Source organism: Eptesicus fuscus, chromosome 10 (assembly GCF_027574615.1).
Source record: "Eptesicus fuscus isolate TK198812 chromosome 10, DD_ASM_mEF_20220401, whole genome shotgun sequence".
Taxonomy (NCBI): Eukaryota; Metazoa; Chordata; class Mammalia; order Chiroptera; family Vespertilionidae; genus Eptesicus; species Eptesicus fuscus.
The window spans coordinates 4,229,492-4,247,008 of NC_072482.1; positions in this window are offsets into that span (position 1 = coordinate 4,229,492).

Genomic DNA, 17,517 nt, shown 5'->3' on the forward strand with positions numbered 1-17,517 from the left:
GGAGGCCCCTCCCAGGCCCCCAGGCCAAGCCCTGGCTCACAGCTCCCTCCTGGTCCCCCACCTCCATCTTTCCTTTGCAGCCCTAGTGCAGGTGAGGGAGAGGGTCCCTGCGGCTGTGCTGAGGGAGGGCTCCATGGGGGGATGAGGGGGCGAGAGGTGGGGAGGAGCAGGAGTGGCCTGGGCTTCAGACAGCTCCCTGGGCCAGGCCAGGACCTCAGGGCCAGAGAGGCAGGTCTGCCGCAGGGCATGTGGGGTGTGTGTGTGTGTGTGTGTGTGTGTGTGTGTGTGCCGCGGCTCGGGGAGCAGGCCTGGCCAGAAATGCACAGAACAGCAGCCCCGGGCCCCTCCGGGACGCAGAGGCTGCCGCCACCTGGGCTGCCTCCCACTAGAAAGCCACAGGAAGGAGGTTGTCATGGTGGGGAAACTGGGCCCATGGCTGACAGGGCCTCTGGTCCCCTCGGGTTCTGAGGGCTCAGGGAGGAGCCGCAGTTGTAGGAGCGATACTCAGTCGCTTCCCAAAGTTCCCATCAAGCCTCGGGGGCCCTGGAGCTGCCCGGGACAGTGCTGTGGGAGGGGTGCCTAGCGTTTGTCACCCCGCAGTGCGCAGGCTCACCCCGCAGTGCACAGTGGCAGCTGCCTGCGTGAGGCCTGGTTGGGAGTTTCTCACACGAGGTTATTCTCTCTCCCAAGCCCAGGTCTTGGTCCCTGCACCCCCACACCCACCTGAGTTACATGGCACAGGGCTGGGTCCTGGCAGATGCCCCACAGGGATGCCACCTAGTCCAGCTGTGCTCCGGCACTGGAGAGGGCAAGGAAGGGGCCCACGGTCCCCCAACAAGCCAGGCCAAGTCCTGGCCCCAGGACAGGGCTGAGGGTGGGAGTGAGAGGACTGGGTCCTCCTGGGTGTGCAGGGAGAGGCAGTGTCTGGAGCCCCATCCTGTCCCCATCCTCTGAGTCATTCCCCGCCCCCTCTCTTCCTCCGAATAATGCTCAGGAGGGCTCTAGCTTTACGAAGTACCTGTCTGGCCCGTCCTCTAGAGTAACCGAATCAAACTGCAGGGGAGCCCAGGGCAGGTGGGGTCCTGGTTGGCGCCTGGTTCTCGGCCTGGAGCAAACTTGCTCCTGGATTTTGCAGCGAGAGGATTGCAGGTTAGACGCTTAGAAGGACTTCGGGAGGAAGAGGCTGAGGTTGGAGGGTCTTCAGCTTCGGGGGCTGCAGGGACTTAGACATCTTCCTCCTTGTGCCGCTGGGAGGCACAGGGTCCAGAGTGGGGCACTCGTTGGCGCTAAATCTCACGGCTTTCGGGTGGCAGACAGGCGAGCCCCGCCACCATCCTGATTAGGCTCCTGCCCACCCCTGCCGTGCCCCAGGCCCAGGAGCGTCTCCAGTGGGCTGAGCGATAGCAGAGACACTCTCCATGGGGGAGGGGGGGGTACTGAGCTGAACCAGGCCCCCTTGCCCAGGCCCCCCACCCCCAGGGGCCTGAGAAGGGGTCTGTTCGAGGGGTGAGGAGCCTGGGGAGCAGGGGTGCAGCAGAAGAGCCTAACCTTCCCCCTCGCTCGGCGGGCACAGGGAGGCAGAAGGCGCCTCCGGACCTGGTCCCTCTCGGCATTTACCGCTCGGCTACCAGGTCCGGGAGCCCATCCTGTCCTCCAGGCTGCCGGCGCCGGGCATCGGGCAGGTGTCCCCGCTCTGGGCTCCAATCGCAGCCCTCGCAGGGCATGGTTTATGCGTCTTCGTCAACCAAGCAGCCCTGCCCTGGTGCCTGGCGCATCCGGGGCCATCGGGAGCGGGTCCTCCCACAGCAGCGGAGCCGGCGTGGCCGCGCCAGGGGCCCCCCTCACTGCTGGCCTCACGCTGCTTCGCTGTGTGACTCGGGCAGGTCACACCCTGTTTGGGGTCAGACTGAGCAGGTCACAGCCTGTTTGGGGTCAGACTGAGCAGGTCACACTCTGTCTGGGGTTAGACTGAGCAGGTCACACTCTGTCTGGGGTTAGACTGAGCAGGTCACACTCTGTCTGGGGTTAGACTGAGCAGGCCACACTCTGTTTGGGGTTAGACTGAGCAGGCCACACTCTGTTTGGGGTTAGACTGAGCAGGTCACACTCTGTTTGGGGTCAGACTGAGCAGGTCACACTCTGTCTGGGGTTAGACTGAGCAGGTCACACTCTGTCTGGGGTTAGACTGAGCAGGTCACACGCTGTTTGGGGTTAGACTGAGCAGGTCACACTCTGTCTGGGGTTAGACTGAGCAGGTCACACTCTGTCTGGGGTTAGACTGAGCAGGCCACACTCTGTTTGGGGTTAGACTGAGCAGGTCACACCCTGTCTGGGGTTAGACTGAGCAGGTCACACTCTGTCTGGGGTTAGACTGAGCAGGTCACACTCTGTCTGGGGTTAGACTGAGCAGGCCACACTCTGTCTGGGGTTAGACTGAGCAGGCCACACTCTGTCTGGGGTTAGACTGAGCAGGTCACACTCTGTCTGGGGTTAGACTGAGCAGGTCACACTTTGTTTGGGGTTAGACTGAGCAGGCCACACTCTGTTTGGGGTTAGACTGAGCAGGTCACACCCTGTCTGGGGTTAGACTGAGCAGGTCACACTCTGTCTGGGGTTAGACTGAGCAGGTCACACTCTGTCTGGGGTTAGACTGAGCAGGTCACACTCTGTCTGGGGTTAGACTGAGCAGGTCACACTCTGTCTGGGGTTAGACTGAGCAGGTCACACTTTGTTTGGGGTTAGACTGAGCAGGTCACACTCTGTCTGGGGTTAGACTGAGCAGGTCACATTCTGTTTGGGGTTAGACTGAGCAGGTCACACTCTGTTTGGGGTTAGACTGAGCTACCGTTGTCCAGACTTTATAAGATGCAGTTAATATTAGACACAGTACATGTAATATGTGTATTTATAACCCTAAAACTAAGGCGGAATTTTGTGAACGGAAGCTTCCGCTACTGCATGTCTTACACTCTGATGTTCTGTGTCCTCTCCCTCTCCCTCCTCCCTCCCTCCCTCCCGCCCCTAAGGAAAGGCTGGCGGTGCTCCCACTTGGAGGCAATGCGCAGTTGAAGATGCTGCCTGGGATGGTCCGAGCTTCTCTGAGCTCAGGCTCCTACTCTGCCTCCTCCAGAGCCTCCCCGGGTCCCAACAAGACACGGACCCTGCCGCCCGGGACCCCGCAGCATCGAGTCTGTTCCCTGCCCACCCTCCGTCCTCGCCTGGTCCTGAGCCCGTACAGAACGTGACCCTCTGCCAGGCTCTCCGAGCAGCGTGGGCGCTCGAACCCCACCCCCGGCCCCCTGCTCCTGCCCTCAGCCTGTCAGGGCCTGGTGGGCGGCCTCTGGCAAACCCCATCAGAGGCACTTCGTGCCCTGGGTCCGGGCTGGAGAGCTCCAGCCTTCCTGTGCTCTGGTCGTGCGGGGACCCCAGTGGCCAGCCCAGAACCCTCAAGGGGAAGTGGGTGAACCCAACACCTCCCACCCCTTCCGCCGCAGCCCGCAGGCTTTCCTTTGGGGGACCAGCCCTTTGCCTCGCTCAGTATGCAGGTGTGTGTAGAAGTCCCCTACACACACACACACACACACACACACACACACACACACACACACACCACCCTAGCTCAGGATCCAAGCCTGGCCCATCAGCAAGCATGTCGTTCTTCCTGCTCATGTGATTGGCTCAGGTGGGCATGAGGCTCAGTTACGAGGCAGGTCACTGGGTCACTCACCTTGCCGCCCACACGCTCCTGGCTGCTCCGGAAGGGGCCGACCTGGGACCTGGGACCTTCATTGCCCTGTTCCCAGCCTAGTCCAGAGCCAGAGAAGGGCTCTGTGCACATGCGTCTGATGGGCTGACTGTGTGCTCCCTCAGAAAAGGCTTACTGCAGCTGCTCCTGAGTCTAATGCTTAGAGCGGGCCCACTGTGCGCCAGCCACTGCCTGAGAGCAGGGAGGGGAGCATGCCCTGCCCTCCAGAGCGGCGCGCTGCCTGGTAGCTCACACTGTGCGCCAGGGATGACCTGGCAGATCGTGTGGGGGGATGGTCCCCACAGCAGGGCTCACGGAGGATGCAGGGCCCTGTGGGTACGGGAGGGGTGTGAGCCCCCGGCCCAGCTGCCTGTACCTCTTACACCTTCCCCAAGTTCAGGTGCATCTTCTTATGTCTCTGCCTCACTGTCCTGGTCACATCTTCATTGTCTCCGCATCCTCCCCGCCACCAGGCAGCACCCCTAAACCAGTTATTCCCGCAGCTGCAGAGCCCCCTTCCTGAAACCAGCTTGGACCTGCCACTCTCCTGGTGGAGGCCCCCCCTCACCACAGCAGAGCCCGGCCCGGCGGCCCGCAGCTATGGCTCGTCAGGGTCTTCTTGGCCCGGCCTGCTCGGCATTCCTGAGTCATTTAAATTTTTATCTTTTAAAGTCAGGAGGCTGCACACGTGAACCTGGTTCCTGGCTTTATTTGAAAACAAAACAAAACCAGGTGTGGCCCCATGGGGCCCACATCTCTGCAGGCAACGGTGCAAAGGGGCTGAGAGGGAGGCTCCCATTGGGGCTTGTGTTCTCAGTGGGCCCCGTCCCCGCCGCTCCCGCCGCCCTCAGCACCCCTGCTTTCTCTGCTCTTTGCACACCCCTGCTTTCTTTGGCGTTGGGTTGGTGATCCTTGTCCAGAGAATGAGGCCTTCCCCAGCGCCCTCCATGAACCAGGTCTTCCATGCCAGGTCCCTCCGCACGCCTCTGCCTTCACCCCGCCCTGGGTTACTCTTTTGACTCTAATATCCAGGCCTGCGCACAGCTGCCCGCAGGAACCGTGGCGCTAGCCTCCCTGTGCCCTCGCCTCGCCCACTCCCAACACCGTCCTCCTCACATGTCCTCCCACTCCCCTTTCAAGTTCACCCATCGTGGTGCCGGGGCGGGCGGGGGAGATACTGGCTGAAAGGGGGCGAGAGGGACCTCCCGGGTGATGGCAGCATGCTATGCCTTGACTGGGGTGGTGGTTACACCGGTGGGTACATCTGTCAAAATTCATTGACGTGTCGACTCAAAATGGGTGCATTTAATCATTTATAAATTGAACCCAATGAAGTAAATGTAAACCAAAGCTCAGCCCGGCGTCTTCGCCTCCAGGGAGCCATCCCGTGCCCAGGCTGGGCTAAGTGCCTCCTGTGGCCTCCGGGCCCCTGCACGGAGCCAGGCCCGTGGGAGGCACCTCGGAATCGATGCCCTGGGGGTGGGGAAGCGGGCACAAGCCTCAGCTTGTCCCCTTTCTCTCCGGCTTTGGGGTAAGAGCCTCTGGAATCAACAAACCTTGGTTCAGAGGCCTAACCCTGGTTCTGCCACCAACTCGCTGTGTGACCTCAGGCAGCTCAGGGGAGACGCCAGTGACACGACTTACCCCGACACTGGGGGAGTTAGGGACCCCACGCACTTAGCGCCTGGCCCGTCCTGAAGGCTTTTCTTACACGAACGGACGTAAGCCTCACACACTGCTGTGCCATCCGCTCCGCGCAGGGGAGGAAACTGAGGCACAGGGTGGAGACGCGCCTGAGGCCTGAGGTGATGGAGAAGGCGTCTGACTCCGGGTGCGTGGACCCCCTGTGCCAGCTGCCGCTTGCCCTGCGTCACATTTCTCACTCCTCTCCTCTCCTCGAGAACCACCTCGTCTTTAAGGCCTCGGTGACAGTTAGTGGGAAGCTTGCAAATGCCAGCTCTCACTCTCGCCGAGTCGGGATGGAAACAGGCGGGCCCCCTCGCCAGGCAAACGCCCGCGCTGTGTTGACAGGAGCCGGGCAGCTTAACCACGCAGAATCCAGTCTATTCACAAACATTTAGCCAACACCCGCCATGTGCCAGGCACTGTGCTGGCACCAGGGAGCAGAGGAGGCCGGGAAGATGGAGAAGGCTGCAGGCCAGCCTGGAGGGCCAGCGGAGGCCCCCGGAGGCCCGAGGGCCTGGGGGAGGGGGCAGCAGACCCACCACCCCAGCGGCCAGGCCTCCTGGTTTAACCCCCATCTGGTCTAGGCTTTGGAGGTGATGTCTGTCATTCTCTTTGGTCACTCAGACCCTAAGAAGTTGGGGGCACCCCCAGCCTGTCTCCACTGTGGAATCCCATCACTTGCTTTCCCAGACTCCCTTGCAGCCAGGGCCGGGCTCTGTGACCACATTCTCCCGAGCAGAAGCTGCGGCCTGAGCGGCGGGCACTTGCGCAATCTGTTGGGGAGACGGTGGCAGGCAAACCTGTTTCCCAGCGTCATGGTGGCAGAAGGTTGGGTGGCGTATGCTCAGAGGCGTGGGCGAGAGGGAGGCTGTGGCGGCAGAGGCTCTGTTTTCAGTGTGATTTTGGACAATATTCCTTATTGGATCGCCTGATCTCTGATCCTCCCAGTGACTCTGACTTATCACTTATCCCTAATACTAGAGACCCGGTGCACAAAATTTATGCATGTGGGGGGGGGGGGTCCCTCAGCCCAGCCTGTACCCTCTCCAATCCGGGACCCCTTGGGTGATGTCTGACTGCCTATTGCAATCCAGGACTGCTGGTCCTGACCACTCGCCTGCCTGCCTGCCTGATGGCCCCTAACCACCTCTGCCTGCCTGATCGCCCCTAACCACTCTGCCTGCCTGATGGCCCCTAACCACTCTGCCTGCCTGCCTGATGGCCCCTAACCACTCTGCCTGCCTGCCTGATCGCCCCTAACCACTCTGCCTGCCTGCCTGATTGCCCCTAACCTCCTCTGGCTTCCCTCCTTCTGGCCGGCCGCAGGCACTCAGGGCCCGGGGCCGGTTCGCCTGGGCTGGCTGCAGCCACAAGGAACCATGGGAGGGTGACTTCCCCCTGGGCCGAAGCCACAGGCACCTGGGACCTTGGGGCGGGTGGCTTGTCCCTCTCCCAGGCCGCAGCCTGGCTGGTCCCCATTATTCTCTCCCCAGTGTTGAGTGTCTGAGCAGTTCCGGTGCGAGGGCGTGAGGGTGTGATGACCAATTGCATATTAGCTCTTTATTATATAGGATATTGCTTTTCTGCTTAAACTGCTTAGCCGCTATGGGGTGGTAACTACGAAGCTAGGCTCAAGGCCCTCATCACATGACACCTACCACAGAGCCGCTGCTCAAATCACACGGAGGAGCCGCAGTAGCTGCGAGCCCCCTCCGCGGACGAGGAATGAAGAGACAGTGGAAGGGACGTGTGGGGGGCACGTGGGTTGGCTTGTTCGATCTCCACATCCACTCTCTACTGCGCTTTCTTTTCTGCACTCGGAGGCTGGAAAGCTGCAAACTACGTTTCCCAGACTCCTTTGGGTTCCTGCCGTCTGATGTACTCACATGAGACTTTGATTTCTAACTGAGTGATGAGGGGAGGGAGGGAGGGCATGAGGTGTCCATTTATGGGAGTCCATCATGACATCAGTCCTTTGATGGCAGCTTCCTGACCCGGGACCTTCCAGAGGCAGCAGGCAGCAGCCCCCTGTGCAGCCCAGCTCGAGGCAGAAGTCCCAGATCCAGGATCTGCTCCAGGCTTCTCTCCTGGGCTAGTGGATGGCTGTCTCCTGGTGTCTTCACACCTTCTTCTCTCTGCGCATGATCTGTGTCCAAACTTCCTTCCACCAGCAACAGGTCAGGTCTGAGAAAGGGCCGCCCAGGGAGCTCCGAGGGCTCACGTGTAGCTTTCCCTTGGGAGCAGCTCTTGCTCATGAGCCCTACGGGAGCGTAGACCCCGGGCTCGGGTTTCTCGGCAGAGCGTCCTTCTCAGGGTTGGCTCGCTCTCTCCGCCTAACCTGGCCTTGGGGTCCATGGTGAGTGTAAGTGACAGCTGACTCCTAGAGCTGAGCCCGCTGTTGTGTAACCTTGGCTACAGAAGAGGCCCACTGTCGCTCTGTAAGCTTCTCCGGAGCCACACCTAGGCCCGGTTTCCCTCCGTAGCTACTGGGCCACCTTGGGGACCTTCTCTGTTGTGGTGGGAAAGGCCTCCATCCACCGGGTAAAAGTGCCCACAAACACCAGCACATATCCCCACCCAGCACGAGGGCGTCTTAGCGAGATGAACCTGCCACTCCTCCGGGGACGCCCGGTGCTGTGTTGGCATTAAAGGGGGGTGACCCTCCTCCTGGCAGTTATCTCGGCGCAGAGCGCACAGCCGGGGTCCTGCTTTTACCGTTTCAGAAGCCCCTGGATCACGAACAATCGGGATGTGAGGGTTGCAAGTGCATCATCCCCAGGTGGGTGTCACTGTGGAGCATTCTAAGATTTGAGGTAATAGTGTTTTATCTCTTGCCATCCAGCCTGTAGGGTTTCCAGAGAACCCATTCTTTAGGGCCCGAGAGACCTCCCTGGTGCAGGAGGGGAGGGCCGTCTGGGGCTGTGAGAGTGGGGAGCAGAGCTGCCTGCAGGGGCCGGTGAAGACGGCGCTGTCTTAGCGGGTCTACCAGTGCCCCTGCCCACGGTCACGCCCTGTCCCCTTTCGGAGGCCCGAGGGGCGGTGTATTCCTGCCGCTCCGGGGGCGTGCTGCAGCTGCCAGGAGGTTAACCTTTCTTCATGGTGTGGATGGGGGAGTTTTTAGCTGGTGAAGTCCGCTTCCTTCCAAATAGCAGCGTGGCATGTGATACCAGAAACCCACACTCCGAGTCGGTGTGATATTAACTGGAGGCTTTCCCGGACGTGAAGGCCCTATGAGGGCTGGCTCAGCCTGCTGGGCCGAGATAGTAGGCAGGGGTTTTGCCTCCACTGTTTCCTGAAGGCTGACAGGGGCGTACCCCACCCTCCGACCCCCAGCAGTGTCCTCTGCTGCCACCGTGACCCACTCTGCTCACGGTGGGTGGCGGTTCACCTTTTAGGTCAGGCCTCTGGAATGTACTTGTTCAGTGGCGTCTGTGCAATGGCGTGTGACTTGGGTTTCGTGTGGGAAGGAGGCAGGATGGAGTTTGGCAAACCTTTGGGGTTAACTCAGGAGAGCCTAGGAGGCGGCCTGGTGTTTCCTTACCCCCCCCCCCCCCCCCGTGAGCACTGATGCCCCTTGTTCCTAGCACCGCTGTCCTGGTGGGGCTGCGCTGCCGGTGCTGCCTGGGCAGCCTGTGGCTTCTCCACCGGGACAGCAGCGGCCGCTGGAAGCAGCGGTCCAGCCGGCGCTGTGGGCTCCGGCTGATCTGAGAAGTGGGAGCTGCCTTGCAGTGGGAGCCAGTCCCCAGGCCAGGACTCCAGGCTGCTCTGCTGTGCAGGCTTTCCTGACCTGACAGCCCTAAGGTGGTGCACGCTTCGTCCGGCTTTTCATGCCTCTAAGCCCGGGGGTATCCAGGGGTCCAGTCTACAGGCCCTGTGTTGCCCCTTCAGCGCCTCTCAGAGGTTTAACAGTCAGCCCCAACCTGGTACCCCCGGGGGGCAGGAGCCAGCTGTTCCTAAAAGCTCCTGCTGTCGCTTATTTTGTGGGACTCCGAGGGCCAGCATGGCCTGCTTTCTTTTGAACGACAGCGCCGGGCTCTTGGGGTGAGCAGGCACCCCCGGTATCAGGCCCGCTGGAAGTTATTTGGGCCTTTGGGGAGAGCTGTATCCTCTATCTGTGAGGACATTTAATACCAGATGGAATTTTTATCTGCGTCCTCTTTGTTAGAAATTAGTAATCATCACCCTATGGTAGGAGGTCCCACTGGCCAATCGGGCTCCCTCAGTTCCTCACCAGAGCACCTCCAAACAAAGGGGGCGGTCCCTGAAGCCCGGGGTTTCCCGAGCTTGGGGTTAGTCACTCAAAGGCCAGGTGCGGGGAGTCAGGAGGAAGCGTGCAGAAAAGGCACCTGCGCTCTCAGACGGCGAGACCTCGCTCCTCCAGGGTTTACGCGGAGATAGAGCAGGGGTGGGTAAGGATGCACCGGAATTGCAGCCTCGTGTGCTGCCCCGAGGCCTCGCACAAACCCTGCTCTCCCTTGGCTTTTGTTCATGGAGAACAGGGCATCGAGTGGGGACTGGCAGGGCCTGAGAAGCCCACGCTTTAACCATTTTCAGTGAGAGGGGCCCTTTATGACCTCAGGTGTGAGAGGGTCTGTCTCTCGTTAGGGAGGGAACCCCTGGTGTTAGGGACATCCTGACCGAGGGGGGGGGGGGTTGTTTGTTACCCTGCCCTGTATTCTAGTTTCCATACCTCAGGGCTGACTCGGACGAGGACAGATTCTGGAACATTACTAGTGTCCGGCTCAGGGTGAGAAGTTAGATTGGTCATCAGACATAACCACGAGGGCGCCTCATCTTCTATGGCCTAGAACGGGACACCCGGAACCATAAGGAAGGCAGGAGGCTGCAGCCGAGGGTGAGTGCAGTTGGGAGCGTCGAGGGTGCCATTCACCCGATCACACAGGTTTGGGGAGAAAGAGGCCTGGTGAGCGAGGGGGAGCAGAGAGGCCGTGTCTGAGGAAAATGTCGTGGGCTGACCTGCCATGTCAGGGTCACCAGAGGCTCCTAATGGGCAGATGGTTGGTGGGGGCGGTGGGAGGCCTCGGCACCGTCGATCCCTAGGGGTTTCGACCGTCATCGGTTTAGAGGCACCAGGCTCCCTTTGGGCACGCGTAACCTAGACCGAGTGAGACCCCACTCTCCTGACACAAAAGTCCTCATGTGCTTCCCACTTTATAAAGCAAAAGGCAGGAATGGCAGGCCAGCAGAGGGCATTTGGCTCAGGCGGACTAGAAAGTCCCGAATGAGAAAGTGACCCCAGCCTCATTTTGTGGAGCAGCCAGGGGTCACCCTATCCCGCACAGCAGGAGGCAGCCTGCACCAGGCCATCTGTAACAACGGCCGCTTACAGCCCACAGCCTCCACGGCCAGCACTAATGGGTCTGAAGGACAACGAACTCCATCTAATCAGACTGGAACTCTTACATCCCAGCCTCCTCCCCTTCCGGTTTTGGTGCATAAAATTCAACCCTCAGGACAGTGGAGGCTGAGTCCTAATCTCCCCTGGTTGTGGCTTCATCCCCCCATTCCTTCTAATAAACTCCCCTCTTACTTCTCCCTCTGTCCGCCTATTTCCTTGAGCGACTCCAATCGTACTTCCTGCTGCAGTAAAACTGAAGGTAAATGTGGGTCTCTCAGTTGACATGTCTTATGCCATGCTGGAAATGTTTCTATAAGAAATCACATGTTTCTAGAAATTCAATCCACAAAATGCTAATTCACAATTGCTTACTTCTTCATTAAGGTTTCTACAGGTTAAATCTAATTAACATATGCAATTAAAGAAGTGTGAACAAAAAAGAGGCTCTGTCGAAATAAACAAACAACCAAAATAGAAACAGACTCACAGATTCAGAGAATAGACTGATGGTTGCCAGAGGGAAGGGGTGTTGAGGGACAGGGTGAAACAGGTGGGGGATTAGGAAACACAAATTGGCAGTCACAAAACTGTCCAGTGCAGCATGGAAAGCAGGGTCAACATTACTGTAATAACTGTGTATAGTGCTGGGTGGGTGCTAGAAATATTGGGGAAACCATCTTGTATATGACTGTCTAACCACTATGCTGTACACCTGAAACTAATACAAAATAATATTGAATGTAAACTGTAATTGAAAAATAAAATGAAGGGGGGGGGGGGATTCTGTAATAACCTCACAGGATGATCCTGCATGAGGCTGTGCATCAGAGCAGCTGTGATAAAAGCTGCAGGCGCTGTCAAGAAGAAAGCAGCCCAGCCCAGTGGATGGGTGGCTGGGAACTGGCAGAGACCAGCTCCATCCAGTATGGCAACTAATTTTACCTTCCCCTCATATATGCTCATTGTAATGCATTAGCATACTCAACAACACACCTGAGCCACCATGATTAGAAATGGAAAGTCCATATAAGGACACAAAATGGTTGATGGGCTCTTTTGAGAATTCTCCACCCCTTTCTGGAAAAATCCTGAATATGTCTCCCCCTACTGAATGCCCTACCCCTCAATTAAATGAGCCCCAATAAAAGGAGATTCCACTAGGGAGGGGCTGCTCCGTCTGTGGAGTAGGCCACTCTGCCTCACTCCTTCACTAATGCACTCATTTTAACCTCGGCTGGCTCGTGTTTGAATTATTTCCTGTGTGATGCCAAGGACCCACAGTGGGTTGCAGATCCTTGGGTTCCGGACGCCTGCAGTGCCTGCGTCAATCTGATCATAAATTCCTGGGCAAGTGTGGTGGGCAGTCACATCCCAGGCCTATAAAAGGTTTATCTTTGTCTGCTGCCCCTCCCCCATTGCTTTCTCCCACCTTCATGTAATCTTCCTCACATTCCCTTCTTAATTCCAAATGTGTGAAAGGAATGGGAGCATTTCGATCTTGCTTTTTGGTATGTCATCAGTTTGGCTCAATAAACTCTTATAAAAATTCTGTATAGGTCTGGACATTTCTTACATTGATAAAAACTACTAGAAATATTATGGGAAACAACTCTGTATGCAAGGAAAGTAGAACATGTTTTTGACTGAGAAAAGTAGAGGTATGGAGATGCATTTTTGTTAAGTGAACTAAGAGTAATTTTGTCTAAACTAGAACATCTGGTTATGAAGGACAAACTAAATATATTTAAAAAGTTGAAAAGAGAAAGAGAATTTCACCTGTGTAGTCAAGTTAGCTAAAAAAAAAAAAGCAATTGTTAATATGAGAATTTTAAAATAAGCTTTGATATCAATAGAAAAACCATGTTCAACTAAAACTGAAACTTGATTTTCTTTCTCAGCTAAAAGGACAAAGTATTCTTGGACTATAGGTCTGCCCTGTTTAAGTTTTCTGCCCGGAAAGCAAAGATTTTGTGTCTAACCCACTGTGCTTTGCACTGTCATCAGGCCTTTGTTTAACACTGAGTCTCCTTAATAAGGAGCTAAGTTTTGCTCAGAACTATGTAACCTCTGTATTTGTCTTTGATCTATGATCCTATTTAGTCAAGTGTTCATACTTTTGATATTTTTGACAAACCTCCCAAAATCAAATTCTAAAAAAAAGTCTTTTTGATCCCAAACTAACTTTGAAATGTCCCAAAGTTCCCCTAGAAAATCTCAAAGTATTTTTTCTGTCCTTATAAAAAGGAAGCTGTGGACTGACTAGGCTTATTTCTGTGTTAAACTAAGGCGTGTCTCATTGTATTGCACTTCTCTTTATTGTACTTCTGTTTTTCACCAGTAGACCCTGCGTGGCAGCTGTGTCAGGGAAGTCGATTGGCACCATTTTTCGTAGAGCATTTGTGCACTTCATCTCTGTGTCACATTTTGGTAATTCTTGCAATATTTCAAACTTTTTCGTTATTATTATACTTGTTATGTGATCTGTGATCAGTGATCTTTGATGTTACTATGGTAATTGTTTGGGGGCATCACGAACCACGTCCATACAACATGGAGAATTTAATCGGTAAATGTGTGCACTCTTACTACTCCACCTCTCTCCCTCTTTTCAGGCCTCTCTATTCCCTGAGACATAACAATATTGAAATTAATTCAGTTAGTAACCTTACGATGGCTTCTAACTGTTCAAGTGAAAGGAACAGTTAAATCTCTCACTTTAAATCAAAAGTTAGAAATGACTAAGCTGAGAGGAAGGCATGTTGAAAGCTAGATAGGCTGAAAGATAGGCCTCTTGCGCCAACAGTTAGCCAAACTGTGAATGCAAAGTTCTTAAAGGAAACTAAAAGTGCTACTGAACACACAAATGACAAAGCAAGATCACCTTATTGCTGATGTGGAGAAAGTGTTAGTGGTCTGGATAGAAAATCAAACCAGCCACAACATTCCTTTAAGCCAAAGCCTAAGCCAGAGCAAGGCCGTATGCTCTTCAATTCCACGAAGGCTGAGACGGGAGGAAGGCTGAGAGGCGAGGAAGCTACAGAAGAAACGTTTGAAGCGGACAGAGTTGGTTCATGAGATTTAAGGGAAGAAGCCATTTCTAGAACAAGGAAGTACCAGGTGGAGCAGCACGTGCTGCCGAAGAAGCTGCAGCACGTGATCCCGGAGATCTAGCTCAGGCAATGACTGCAGGTGGCAACACCAAACAGCAGACTGCCAGTGTAGACAAAGCCGCCCGTACTGGAAGCAGATGCCGTCTACAACTTCCATTGCTACAGAGGAGAAGTCGATGCCCGACTTCAAAGATTCAAAGGCAGGCTGACTCATGTGTCAGAGCAGTGATGGGCAACCTTTTGAGCTTGGTGTGTCAAACTTCGCCAAAAAACTGAGCATAACTCGGGTAGTGTGTCACTTTGAGGAAAAAACATTATTTCGCGATATTTATAGTTTAAATAACATAAATGTATAATTGTTATATATAATTGTATTTAATAAACCAAAAACTAACCATTTAACTTACCTGCTTAGTGACTTCTTTGTTCATCCGTCAGTCGGTTTCTTTTGTTGGTCTTGATATTATTTAGCTTGTGTGGGGTGCCGTGAACTAAGATAAGTGAGGGGGAGGGGGAATTCTTTAACTAACCTGCTTATTAGTGACTTGTTTGTTGCTGAATTTCATTGGCTAAATCTTCAATTGAAGGTTGGTATTTTGTACACTTCAGCCCTAAGCAAGAGCTACTAACTTCATCTGTCAATCTGTTTCTTTTGTTGGTTTTGATATTATTTAACGCCGAGAATAAGGCCTCACAAAAGTATGTAGAGGGAAAAATTGTGAGTAAAGCCATTGCTATATTTTTCAGGGTGCTAAAAGTGTCTGGTAGTCGGTTCCAGGCACTCCAAATTTCCTGTTCGTAGTGGTACTCCTCTTGATTCTCCAAGTGGCACCTTTCCAGATTCTCAAGCTTTGACCTCAAGTAGACAAACACCTGAGCCCAGATACTGTCTTGAAATTCTGCAAGTTGCATCTCCAAATCATCAATTTGCATCCATTGGAAACCATTTAATTCCAAACTACTGTAGACTACTACATCAGGATACTTAATTGTTTTCATGGTCTGTCCTAGACTTCTAAATTGACTAAATCTATCACTAAACTGGTCAAGTAACGAGTCTAAAACATGCTGGTACTTCATATGCAAGAGTTCCATTTCATTTTGTACAGCTGCACTGGCCTTCTCAAAATACTTTGTTACTCGAGGAAAATACTTATAAGTTTTAGTTTCTACATCTCACTTGAAAATTTTAACTTTACTTTCAAAAGCTTTTATGTATCCAAACATAACGTCAATACTTTTGCCAAAACCTTGTAGCTTTAAGTTCAGTTCATTAATATGAACAGAGAAATCTGTAAAAAACATCAGGGTGTTGACCCACTTATCATCATTAAGCTGAGGAAAGTTTCCCAGATCCTTATCGTCAAGAAATACCTTAATTTCTTCAAAGCACTCCACAAAGCGCTCAAGAACTTTGCCTCGGCTCAGCCATCTTACATTATTGTACATCAGCAGTCCACTGTAGGTGGAACCAACCTCCAGTAAAAGTGCCGAAAATTCTCGCTTGTGAAGGGGGCGAGCAGCTATTAAATTAACTATTTTTGTAACAACTGACATTAAGTCGTTTAAGTCGGTGAATCCTGCCTTGGCACATAAAGCCTCCTGATGGATAATACAATGAAAAGGCACAATCGGATGTCCAATAGCTTCTGTAAACAATTTGAAAAATCCAACTTTTTTCCCCCACCATATTTGGTGCCCCATCTGTTGTCACTGACACAACTTTAGAGATATCAATGCTTAGGTCACGAAATGTGTGTATAACAACCTTACATATTTCGCTTCCTGATTTACTTGTTGACACTGATACTAACTTTATCAACTCTTCTCTCATTGTGAGACCATCAGAATATCGACCAATAATGGCCAACTGAGCATGTGATGTGACATCAGTAGTTTCATCAAGAGGAGATGGAAAAATATTTACACTTCCTTATGTCTCTCTTTAATTGATGTTGTACGTTTGTGTTCAGTCTCATTATTCGGTCTCTTATGATATTTCTACTGAGTGGTAACTCAGATATTCTCTTAATAATTGCATCTTTATTCTGCATATCATGAAATAGAACTGGTGCACATCTTAGGAGAGTTTCTTTAATAAATTCTCCCTCACTGAGCGCTTTTCCATGCTGAGCTATAGACTGAGCAATGCTCAAACTTGCAGATGTTAAATTTGTAGAGCCTTTCATAAATTTAAGGATGGAATTAGGTTGGCTCTTATAAAGGTGTAGCTGCCTGGAAATGTATTCCTTCCTTTCATCCTCACTTTTTTCCAAGAGCTGGGAATGATTAGTTTCAAAACGTCTATTTATATTCCACGTTCTGCTTACTACTGTTTCAGTACATAGAACGCAAAATGATCTGCCATTTTTTTCTATAAAGCCATACATCTCGGTCCATGTCTCTTGAAAGGGTCGGCCACTGCTACTACCACTTCCTTTACTTAACCTTAGTTTTTTATTTTTTGGGTTCTCTATCAGGGGGGCAGTGACAGAAGATAGAATTATAGATAGCTTGTTAGGCCTGCAGGCAATTAGGGGTTAACTAGCCTAACTAACCACAAAATGGTGCATATAACTGTCTTTTAGGAAAGGGCAGGGTTAATAAGCAGAAATAGGGATCAATAAGGATGCACAACAGTAATAGTGGTGAAATGGAGTCTGCACTATGGAGCAAGATGGTGTTCCTTATGTGAATTAAAATGGCTGCCGCTATTTCTAATGGCGGGAAACAGCACCCATAGCACACCACAAACCATCGCCTCTCCCAGCCTCCCCCTCACTTATCTCAGTAATGATGGATTAGAAATCCATGACACCCCAGGACAGTAGATAATGGTTGCTGTGGTTAACTGTTATTTGGTTACTGGTAATGGCAGGACCCCCAGAGATGCGAACCCCGCTGCGTTCTGCTGCTCCCTGCTCTGCTGGTGGAAGTGAGGGCAAAGATCCCGGCTTAACCGGAAGTCCCAGAACTAGACGCTCTGTGCTGGACTTCTGTTGTTTTGGCCTACAGACCTCTGGTACAGAGTGTCTAATAGGGGAGGATGAAACATCTGCGACTAGAGTCTTGGAGTTAGACTAACTCCAAGACTCTAGTCGCAGATGTTTCATCCTCAGGAGCAGCAAATGTTTCATCCTCGGCAAATGTTTCATCCTCAACGGCCGCGTGTCATCAAAAATGGCTACGCGTGTCAGTGCTGACACACGTGTCATAGGTTCGCCATCACTGTGTTAGAGGCTAATGCAGCTGGTGATTTTAAGTTGAAGCCAATGCTCATAACCATTATAAAAATCCTAGCACTGTCAAGAATTATGCTGCCCTGGCTGATTTGGCTCTGTGGATAGAGTATCAGCCTCCCGACTGAAGGGTCCCAGGTTCGATTCTGGTTGAGGGCACATGTCTGGGTTTTGGGCTCAATCCCCAGTAGGAGGCATACAGGAGGCAGCCGAACAATGGTTCCCCCTTATCATTGCTGTTTCAATCTTTCTCTCCCTCTCCCTTCCTCTCTGAAATCAATAAAAATATGTTTTTTTTAAGAATTATGCTAAATTTCCTCTGTCTATGCTCTATAAATAGAACAGCAAAGCCTAGATGACAGCATATCTGTTTATAAC